This window comes from Periplaneta americana, chromosome 13 (assembly GCF_040183065.1).
Source record: "Periplaneta americana isolate PAMFEO1 chromosome 13, P.americana_PAMFEO1_priV1, whole genome shotgun sequence".
Taxonomy (NCBI): domain Eukaryota; kingdom Metazoa; phylum Arthropoda; class Insecta; order Blattodea; family Blattidae; genus Periplaneta; species Periplaneta americana.
Window position 1 is genome coordinate 13,410,151 of NC_091129.1, and position 10,505 is coordinate 13,420,655.

Consider the following 10,505-nt stretch of genomic DNA (forward strand, 5'->3'; position numbering starts at 1 on the left):
CTACGTAAGTGTAAAAAAAAAAAATAAAATAAAATAAAATAAAATAAATGTAAAAAATTGCACAAAATTGTAAAAATTGTAGAAAATTGCTAAATTGTAAAACTATAAAAATTTGTAAAAATTGTAATTGTAATATTGTAAAATGTTGACTTGTTCCACATCTTAAAGCTTCATTGCTCATATAAGATCTATGGAATAAAATAAATGAATGAATGAATGAATGAATAAATGAATGAAGTTTATTGTAAAAATACTTCACAGATATAAAATCATACAAATATTAATCAAATACCGCACCAATAAGACTAATGTACAAAGAGGCAAAACTCCCTTTTTCTTGGTCTTGGTCTAATGAAAAGCAATATTCAGGGTCTCTCATGTCAGATGATGTGCTCACTGTGTATCGATAGATGTAGATGTAGGTACTACATACAGATAGATGATAGAAAGAGGAACATAGGTTAAGGGTGTTTGAGAATAAGGTGCTTAGGAAAATATTTGGGGCTAAGCGGGATGAAGTTACAGGAGAATGGAGAAAGTTACACAACACAGAACTGCACGCATTGTATTCTTCACCAGACATAATTAGGAACGTTAAATCCAGACGTTTGAGATGGGCAGGGCATGTAGCACGTATGGGCGAATCCAGAAATGCATATAGAGTTTTAGTTGGGAGACCGGAGGGAAAAAGACCTTTAGGGAGGCCGAGACGTAGATGGGAGGATGGATTTGAGGGAGGTGGGGTATGATGATAGAGACTGGATTAATCTTGCACAGGATAGGGACCGATGGCGGGCTTATGTGAGGGCGGCAATGAACCTTCGGGTTCCTTAAAAGCCATTTGTAAGTAAGTAAGTATAATATTCTTACAGTTCCAGTTCTTATGTTTATAATATACAAATTGAAATATTAAATATATGAGCACCGTACAGAGGATTAATACATAAATATTTATGTTAACATATTATTATGCAATGCAATATGGTGGTTACCATTTCATAATGTATACAGTTTGATTACATAGCTTATACCCTAACTGCATAATAAAATAACCGGTAGAGGTTTTGTGTTTAAATTTCCTTATTGTGAAATGAAATGTTTTTACTGTTTAAATGTCTAGGCGAAGGTAAGAAAACAATACAAAAATCGACAGAGAATCAAACACGAAACGTACCAATGCTAACATTGTGTGCACAATAAATGTCCCAAGAGAGCTATTAAGCACTCGTCACGTGGGAACGGTAACTTTGGCAACTCAACCGTTGTTACCATAGCAACAGGCATACCACGCTATGTGACATTCAGTTGTTTTTCCGGTCGCAACGCTCCTGTCATGTCCCATCTTTCGAAAAAACAAGTATAGACTGCAACTCTACTTCCATCTAGTGGTCCTTACCAAGAAATATAATTTTCTAGCGTGGAGATCCTGGTGGTTGTTCTCTTTTATATGTTGCAATTTCATAACAAGTGCGGCAATAGCCAATCTAATAAATATGTGATCAGCAGTGTTGCCAATTCAGGGGTTTTTCAGTGTTAGTTTAGCTGGTAAAATTATTTTATGAAATTTGTATTGCTGATATAGGGATTTAGTGGATATTTTTAGCATTCACAGTGGCAAAGTAATCTATTTTTACATTGACAGTGTAGCAATTTAGCGGTTTCTGCACGGTTTCATAGCGGATTTTTAAGAATCGAGTTGGCGACACTGATGATCAGAGTTGTCGTCATGTTCAAATGTCGCTATGTTGAAAACATTGAAATGAATACGAATTAATATATATTAATTATAGAATTGTTATGGCCCGGATGCAATAATGACCAATCTGTAATATTATGCCTTCCACCCAGGTAACTTGATAATACTACTGACATTCGTAACGTATGGGATTATTAGACACAGCACATGTTCGCTTGATGGACTGTAAAGGCGGCTTCACAATTGCCCGGGAATGGCAACTAGAACGAGAAGGGAAAGCCGAGGAATGAGAACGGGAATACTAATATTCACAACTGAACGGAAAGCTGAAGCGTCTGCGTTATTCTAATGCTTCAAGATGGACGACGACGAGTTAGTCACATATTGTGTACTTATTTTAATGTGTGTTTTAGTCGCTCAGAGCACTAAAAGAAGGTAAATATTACTCCCTATAATAAAATAAAAAGACATTTAATGTCTTACACAAATTTAATACGTATGAAAGTGGAAAATGAGAAGTTCATTGCACTGCGTTTCTTAATAAGGTTATATGCTACTATCTAGTTGACATCATGATGTTCGTTACATTGTATTCCTTATTTTCAGATGGTGGGTTCGACCAATGAACCAACAAAGAAATGAGCGTGAAGCATTTGTGAATATATTCAAATATATAAAGGTACATGATCATGAGACGTTTTACAAATATACAAGAATGGAACCCCAGCATTTCGAAAAAATATTATCATTAGTGAAACACAAGCTACTCAAGAGGAGTAGGCGAGAATGCTTGAGCCCAGAATTTCGATTGGCGATGACTCTAAAGTATCTGGCTCATGGTGGTTCATTTTTAAATCTGAGTTGGGAATTCAGGGTTGGGCACTCTACCGTTTCGAAAGTGATCGCTGAAACCTGTGATGTGTTATGGGAAGTACTTTATCCTTTATATTTTCCGTTTCCCACCAAAGAAGAGTGGTATAATATAAGCGAACGTTTCCTAGAGAGGTGGGACTTTCCCAATACTCTAGATGCCATTGATGGAAAACATGTCCAAATCCAGTGCCCTTTAAGATCCGGTAGTATATATTACAATTATAAGCACACTTTCAGTTTAATATTAATGGCATGCTGCGATGCAGACTATAAGTTTATCTGGGCTGACATTGGAGCATATGGCGCTGAAAGCGATGGTGGTGTATTTAGAAGAAGTAAAATTGGAAAAAAATTGGAGAATGGATCTGCAGAACTACCCGAACCTCGCACTCTACCAGGCAGTAATATTTTAATGCCATATTTCTTTGTAGCAGATGAGGCTTTTCCTCTAAAGCAGTATATTATGCGACCTTATCCTGGTAAATATTTAGGAGAGAAAAAAAAATATTTTTAATTTTAGACTATCTAGGGCTAGGAAAAATATCGAAAACAGTTTCGGTATACTCGCAAGTAGATGGAGAGTTTACAGACAACCATTGCTATGTTCAGTGAAGACTGCAGAATCAATAATTAAAGCCACATTATGTTTACATAACTATTTGAGAACAGAAACTTGCAGCCAGCACCCATCTCAAAATTTCGGAGACTGGAGAGAAATCACAAGAAATGACACAAATTTCAGATCAGTTGGTCGAATGGGATCTAATATTGCTACTCAGGCAATTTATATATTACGGGATAATTTCGCGGATTATTTGGTTTCAGATGCTGGAGCAATATCCTACCAACATAGATATGTAAACAATGGGAGATAGAAGTATGTCAATGTTACTATATTTCAATTGCATTATGGAAAGTATTTATTGAACACAAAAATAGCAACACAGAGTATTTGATTATTTATAAGTATCCAATAAAACATTATAGAAAATTGTTATTTTTTTAAATTTGTGAATACTTTCATACCAACATCTAAAATAACTTATCTCAGTTTATGAAATATATTTTTGTAACAGGTCCAACACCTCCTTCTTAAATTTAAATTTATCTTTCTGTGGGATCATTTTCAAGTCTTCAAGTACAGATTTCATGAAACTGAGGTCATTTAAAGTATGTCAATGTTACTATATTTCAATTGCATTATGGAAAGTATTTATTGAACACAAAAATAGGAACACAGAGTATTTGATTATTTATAAGTATCCAATAAAATATTACAGAAAATTGTTATTTTTTTTAATTTGAGAATACTTTTATACCAACATCTAAAATAACTTGTCTCAGTTTATGGAATATATTTTTCTAACAGGTCCAACACCTCCTTCTTAAATTTAAATTTATCTTTGTGTGGGATCATTTTCATGTCTTCAAGTACAGATTTCATGAAATTGAGGTCACTTGGTCCTGAATATTCTCTCGTTGCCACAAAAGACGTAAAGGAATCAACAACTTTAGAGAGGGTATCGTGCAGGTTGGCTCTCTTAGGGCGAAATTTCTCTTGGAAACTTCCACCTAAGGAACTTTCCTGCATGGGAGCTGGTGATTCTGTACTCGTACTGGCATCATCGGAAAGGTGTATTGCTTCTGATGTAGCCTCAACACTTGTACTCGGGGTGACTTCTACTGAGCTTACAGTTGAAGTCATTCTAAGCAAACAACAACGTCATAAGTTACAGACACATTATCAGTAAAATATACACAAGATTATAAAAATTTCAGCGAATTTCTTGAGTACAATAATAATGTAATCCAACATGTGTTGGGGAAAGTTTAATAGAATTATCAGTTAACAATGAAGATTAATTAATTTTAATTTGAGTGGCATTTAATAATTTAGATTTTCAATTGTAATAAATTGTAAATTGTTTAACAGACACTTAAAACAGATTGTTAATTGCTCATTGTAATTTCTAATGAATTCAGCAATTAATAATGAATAGAAACCAGATTGTATATTAGGAAAACATTTTTAAAAGCAAAATTAGAATGAACACATGTTTAATCCAACTTATCTTTTCAGATAGTAATAAAATATTATCTGCTTCAAATTGGAATTGACCTATAGATTGTAAAGATACTGTCAATAATATTTCCAACATTGTTTAGATCATATAGGCCTAAATGCAGCTCAGAAGTCAGAACTCTAAAAATGTGGAGAAATAGCATTCTTTTTTATTTATTTTGTGCATTGAACATTTTTTCTCCTTTATTGTGATTCTCTTTTAAGTATCTTGATACTTTTAAATTACAGTCCTTCCTTGTTGTTGTTGGGCAATTGGTTACACCCTCTCTGATCTATCAAATCTATCTGGAAATGAACAAATGCCAGAATCTGAAATACCTCCCAAAGTGCAAGATGTACATTATAGATGTTACTACAGGGTATGTCTGTACCCTCAAAATCAAATCAAATCAATAACTAACACTTGAGATTACTGACGGTTCACTCTGTATGTATGAGTGTACAAACACACACAATCTATTACAAACTATAGTTATATACAGAATGAACAGTAAGTAATGTCATTACTTTCAAGGGGTTATTCTTTGAGATATTTCAAACAAAAACGTTTAATACATTTTTGCTCCTTTTCTAGCTTCCTTTTCGAGAAAAAAATTATTTTATATGAATCATTTCATAGCATATTTTGTGAAAGCTACTGAATTAATTCCCTATATGCTCAGTCAATTTAAGAGAGCAATGTATTATGGTCATAAATGACTGAAATAATTTTAGTTTGTCCTCTGAATGTGCAGAAATTTGATCCGAACAAATGTATGTTTTCGTTCTGAGAAGTAATTTTAATACGTAGTGCAGTGTGAGAACGTTGTGAAGGTTAGTACTGCCTGCAGAGAGGCAAATATATGTTGTCGTAGGCCAGGTACCTGAACAGCTGGCGTGTTCGAGACGACGGTTGAGAAGCGAAAAATATAAACATATCACATACGATTGATTTTAAAGACGTCTCGGGAAATTTGATTTGTTGTATAAGTTCACCAGTTATTACTTTAAAATGAAAGTGGGAGGGAACTATAATTTCTAATTGCTGGAAGAAAATGTTTGCGTATAACAAATTGAGTTTTTTTTTTTAATAAGTTGATTTGTGTAACTTAAAAATAAGCTTTTCGTATTGCCTGTGTTCACCGATAGTATAGTTAAAATTAAATTGAAAGAGTTTACAAATGAATATTATTTTAAATTTATTTTCGTTTAATGTAAAATAGCATAATATCGCATTTTTATCTTTGCCTGTGGAGTTTTAAATGTTTCAGAATCTTGTTTTTACAATGTGAACTAAGCATCATTATTGTTTTAGTTCTTTAGCTTATTTAATTGAAATGAGAGTGTAGAAATATTTCTTAATGTTTTAAATTTATTTTGAAATAAGCGTATCTTATTGACTATATTCTCTGAATATTTCGTTAAAATTAGGTTATAGAATTTATTTCCAATTTTTCAAGTTTTGTTTAACATGAAGTGAGCAGTGTTCATTCTCCGTTCTCTAATACAGTAGGTATAACATCAGCTGTATTTTTTATGAGTTAAAACCAAGGTACGTGACAGTGACCTTCAACTTCAGAACAAGCCAGGTGAGGGGGTTGTTCAGAACAACAGAGACTTTTGTGCACTCCCCACTGATTACACAGCGTTGCACAATCTCGTAAAATCGTAAACCATGTATTTTGAAAACTATTCACAACACAGCAAAATGGTATTTGACTTTTTTGTTGCTCTTTACTAAAGAAATCATCCACTAGAATTAATGACATTACTTACGGTTCACAAACTATACTACATAGGAAATTAACAATGCCATAAGAAATGCATGTATAAAAAATTTAAAGTGGAATTTAATGCAATGTGTAGGCCTAATAATTTAGTAGGCCATGTGGAAAAGAAGACTATTTACATGATCCTTTGATAACGTAAGTTTTAGGTTAGGTTTTATTGGTCATGGTATCAATATTAATGCCATCAAACAGAATTTTAGTTGGAACTATAGTTTGAAATACAGTACATAGGGTACTGATATATATATATATATATATATATATATATATATATATATATATATATATATATATATATATATACGAGAATCTTAAATTTGATTCGCTTTCAGCTAGAATAGTGGGTGCCAAAAATATTCATACTTACTTCCTCTTCCTAATGTAAGGTGCCAACTACAACATAGAATTATAAAGGGAGAAATTATTTTTCTTCTGTTGAGCCCCAGAACCAGAAGGGGGGATAGCTGTAGAATCCCTCAAGGCTCTCACAAATCTGTCCCTGAGGCTGTCTCACTTCTTCTTAACAGTTTCGGCTAAAAATAATGCAATATATTAATATTTTCTCGCCTTTCCGAAAGTAAAATATATAACTAGAATTAATTTATCATCAAATTAACATTAAACGTTGAGTGTATGCATTTTATATGAACATAGATAAATAATATCAACATATAAAATGAAATGAAAGGAAATGTACAGTTTCACAAAATCAGAAGAAAAATGTTGTAATATTGCCAACTTACCATCACTATTCAGGATCTCTGCGATTGTACACCAAGCATTTTCTTTTATTCTTACATTTTTTAATTGAACATTTGTCTTGTCACATAAGAATTCTTTTTCTTGCACATACAGAATTAATAGTTCTTCAAACTCCGTAGCTGCCATGATAATCTCGACGAACAATCGACAATCGGAATTGAATAAATGACTGATTTGACATGCGCAGAAGAATCCCGGGAATGGAAATGTTAAAACTTCGTGAAGTTTTGTTTCTCATTCCAGGGCCTACCGTTCCCAGAAAGCAATTGTGTATCCATACATTAAAAAATAAAGCTTCCAAGATTTTTCTCGATTCCGTTCTCGTTCTAGTTGCCATTCCCGGGCAATTGTGAAGCCGCCTTAACTGGTACAGTACCTTCGTTTTTAGGATATTTTCCCGATAAGTCATAAATTCTTTATTTTGTTTATATATTTGTTAGTCGTATAAATAAAATAAAGATTATCATTGTCTTCAGCTGCCACAATTGTGAGGACTATGATAAGGTTAGTGTGAGGTTAATAATTGTCATATTTCTGTAATATTGCGTTACCACGTTAAGGTACAAACTATGTATTTCCATCTTTGTCGTCTAGTCTAGTCATACGTATCGTAAAAAGAACAATGTCGATGCCAGTTTCGCACCGAAAATAAAGGTCGAATGTTGCTCTGAAAGTGGGGGCCGGCGGAGAGGTGCGGGAATCTTTGACAGGTTAGGTTAGTTTAGGCTTTTCGTATGCCTTGCATATACACGAATTTGTACAGGTTAGGCTTTTGGTTGGTGTGTCTTGCATATAAGTTACGAATGAATGATGCGTTAGGTTAGGGTTTTGGTATACTTGATGTATAAGTGCTCATAATTGTCTAAGAATGTGCTGTTTCTTGTAACCTAACACAGATTCCCTCACAGTAGAACTTCGAAAAATTGAACTTACAAGTTTTAGTGTCTCGTGGTATAGAAAAACACACCCTAGTTTATGTACAAAAAATTCTGAACATCTACGGGTTTGTGCTGATTTGAAAGTTTCATTAAACAGAGTATAGAAGGACCCACTATTCTCTGATTGAGGTTCTGGCTGATATGTACATCTTTTATCAGGCAGTACATCTCACTTGACGATAGTATGTGTCACATCTGAAGTCTGACTGGTGTAATATGTAGCTAGTCGGCAATGTATGCAGTGGAGGGGGAAATGAACTGGTCACCGTACCCCATTATCTCCTGGCTTAGTTGCCTTATAAGTGGTGCCTTTTTCGTATCACTTGGTAGGTACAGACCTGTCTTCGGACTTAAGGTATATGTACACCTTTACATACAAAAAATTTGTTTTGCATAATTTTGCTCTGTAAAATTTTTATACAATTGAGAATGGTACCAGAAAGAGGATGAGGTGAACAGATCCCTTGAAATTATGTCTAAATTGTTTATAAAAATTATTTTGTTCATAATTTTGACATACAATTTGAAACATGATAGCTCATGTAGTTTTTAAGATAGAGCCACAGTTTCTTCACTGTTTTACAGCTAAAACTATTCTTTAGTGCCTGATATATAGCTATTTTTATTTTCATTTACATCAATTAAATATTACCATAATACTTATACTAATATTTTATGTTGCATAAATCATGTAAAAAATCCATAGATAATTATTAACTATATTAATGTTATTTTACTCGTCAGGCACTAGGGGACATTTCAAGCTTCAAAATGACACCAATATCTTCTTGGTATCACCATATTTGGCTGAGATATCATGTTTAAAAGAATTAAATATTCTAAAATTACTATTTACAGGAAATGAGCCACAAACTTTCAGAGCCTAGAAGACTGCATCATCATATGTCACCCCTTAAGCAGCTTCATGTCGGTCCAGTTTCAGCTTCTTTCTGCCTCTCAAATACCTCCTCTTTGTTTTAACTTCAAGTGTTGAATGTTTTTTTTGGCATTATTGTCCTTATTTTCCATTGATGCAACAAATCCTGCAATGGTGTTTGTCCCAGAGTTTATGCCCATCGTCCTCAGAATTTTAATTTCTACTTTTGGACTCTTATTAAAATGACGTACAACATCACTGACACACAAATTTACAGTTTTATGACTAACAGTAAAAGATTATAAATAACTTCATTATGTAAAAATGTGCTTTCAATCTAATGATCATGCCCTGATATCTGTGCATCTATTTTGGGACTAGAAAGAAGTTTATTTTACAAGCAATGCTGGACGAGAGGATTGACTGCTACGAGGATCACTCCAAAAGTAATCCACAATATTTATTTAAAAATTACATTTTTAGCCTACAGCTTTGCTATTTTCATAGAATGTAGATACATCCTTCAGGAACAATACGTCACTTTTCCACATAATCCCCGCACCTTTCAAATTACCTCCATAAATTGTAAAAGTTTAGAATAAAAAAATTAATTAAAAAAAATGCTGTGCATTACTTTTGGAGTGATCTTCGTAGAAGTGACCGTGTCTGATGACGCAGAATTTTGGAAAATGGGACTTATCTGGAAAACCATAAGGCATAAATCGAAAATTATTATATCAAATTAAAGGGGAGAAAATTCTCTATTAAAATAGTTATATTTTGAAAATTCGAATTTTTCATCATTTTTTGCGTTTTGTGGGTGTACATGTACTTTAACAACATTACTCACTACGAATTATAGAAGATTTATTGCATCATTTGTAGACAGTAAAATGTTCTGTGAACTTCATTTAACTATGCTTATTTGCAATTAAGTGTGGATAATTTAGTAGTAGTAGCTTTATTATGACTGGCAGAGTTAAGACCTTCTTTTTCATTGAACCAGGTTTGAAACATATACAGTTACATGAATTAGGCTACATAAAAATAGAATACAATACAGCAACAGAAGTAAATACCTACGAGAATGCATGAAATAAATTAAAATTAATGAAGCTGGAACATTGGATGTACTATATAACCTATATGCAGGACACGGTGCAGATACCCTAAAACCTCCCACTTTGATCAAATCATTCAGCTTTATTATATAGTCAGAAAAAGCAGTTTGTGAAGCTGTTATTATTATCAGTATTGATTCACTTGAGAGAACAAATCAAGATGAACAGCCCATGAGAATAAGGGGAAAATGTAATTTATTTGAATGTAAGAGAAACATTAGTAAAGGACAAGAATGGACCGATTATGCTGTCCTGCGAAATAACTGGATCTTTTTCAGATAAATTAATATTAAATATTATCACCATAATTCCAAGACTGCTCCATTGTTCATTCCAATAAAAAGAAATGTTTTTTATTTATGATTTATGTTTTTTTCCAGCTGTCA

The 10,505-nt window shown here is 33.1% G+C and overlaps 1 long non-coding RNA gene across 1 annotated transcript; it reads right to left on the reverse strand.

The window, feature by feature from the left end:
• Window positions 1-1,843: 1,843 nt before the first annotated feature.
• Window positions 1,844-7,538, reverse strand: LOC138711757 (uncharacterized). Its single transcript, XR_011335443.1, has 3 exons — window positions 7,165-7,538; window positions 6,789-6,954; window positions 1,844-4,275 (listed from the first exon to the last, which is right to left on the reverse strand). It is a non-coding gene; the product is annotated as an uncharacterized lncRNA (long non-coding RNA).
• Between the last annotated feature and the right edge of the window lie 2,967 nt (window positions 7,539-10,505).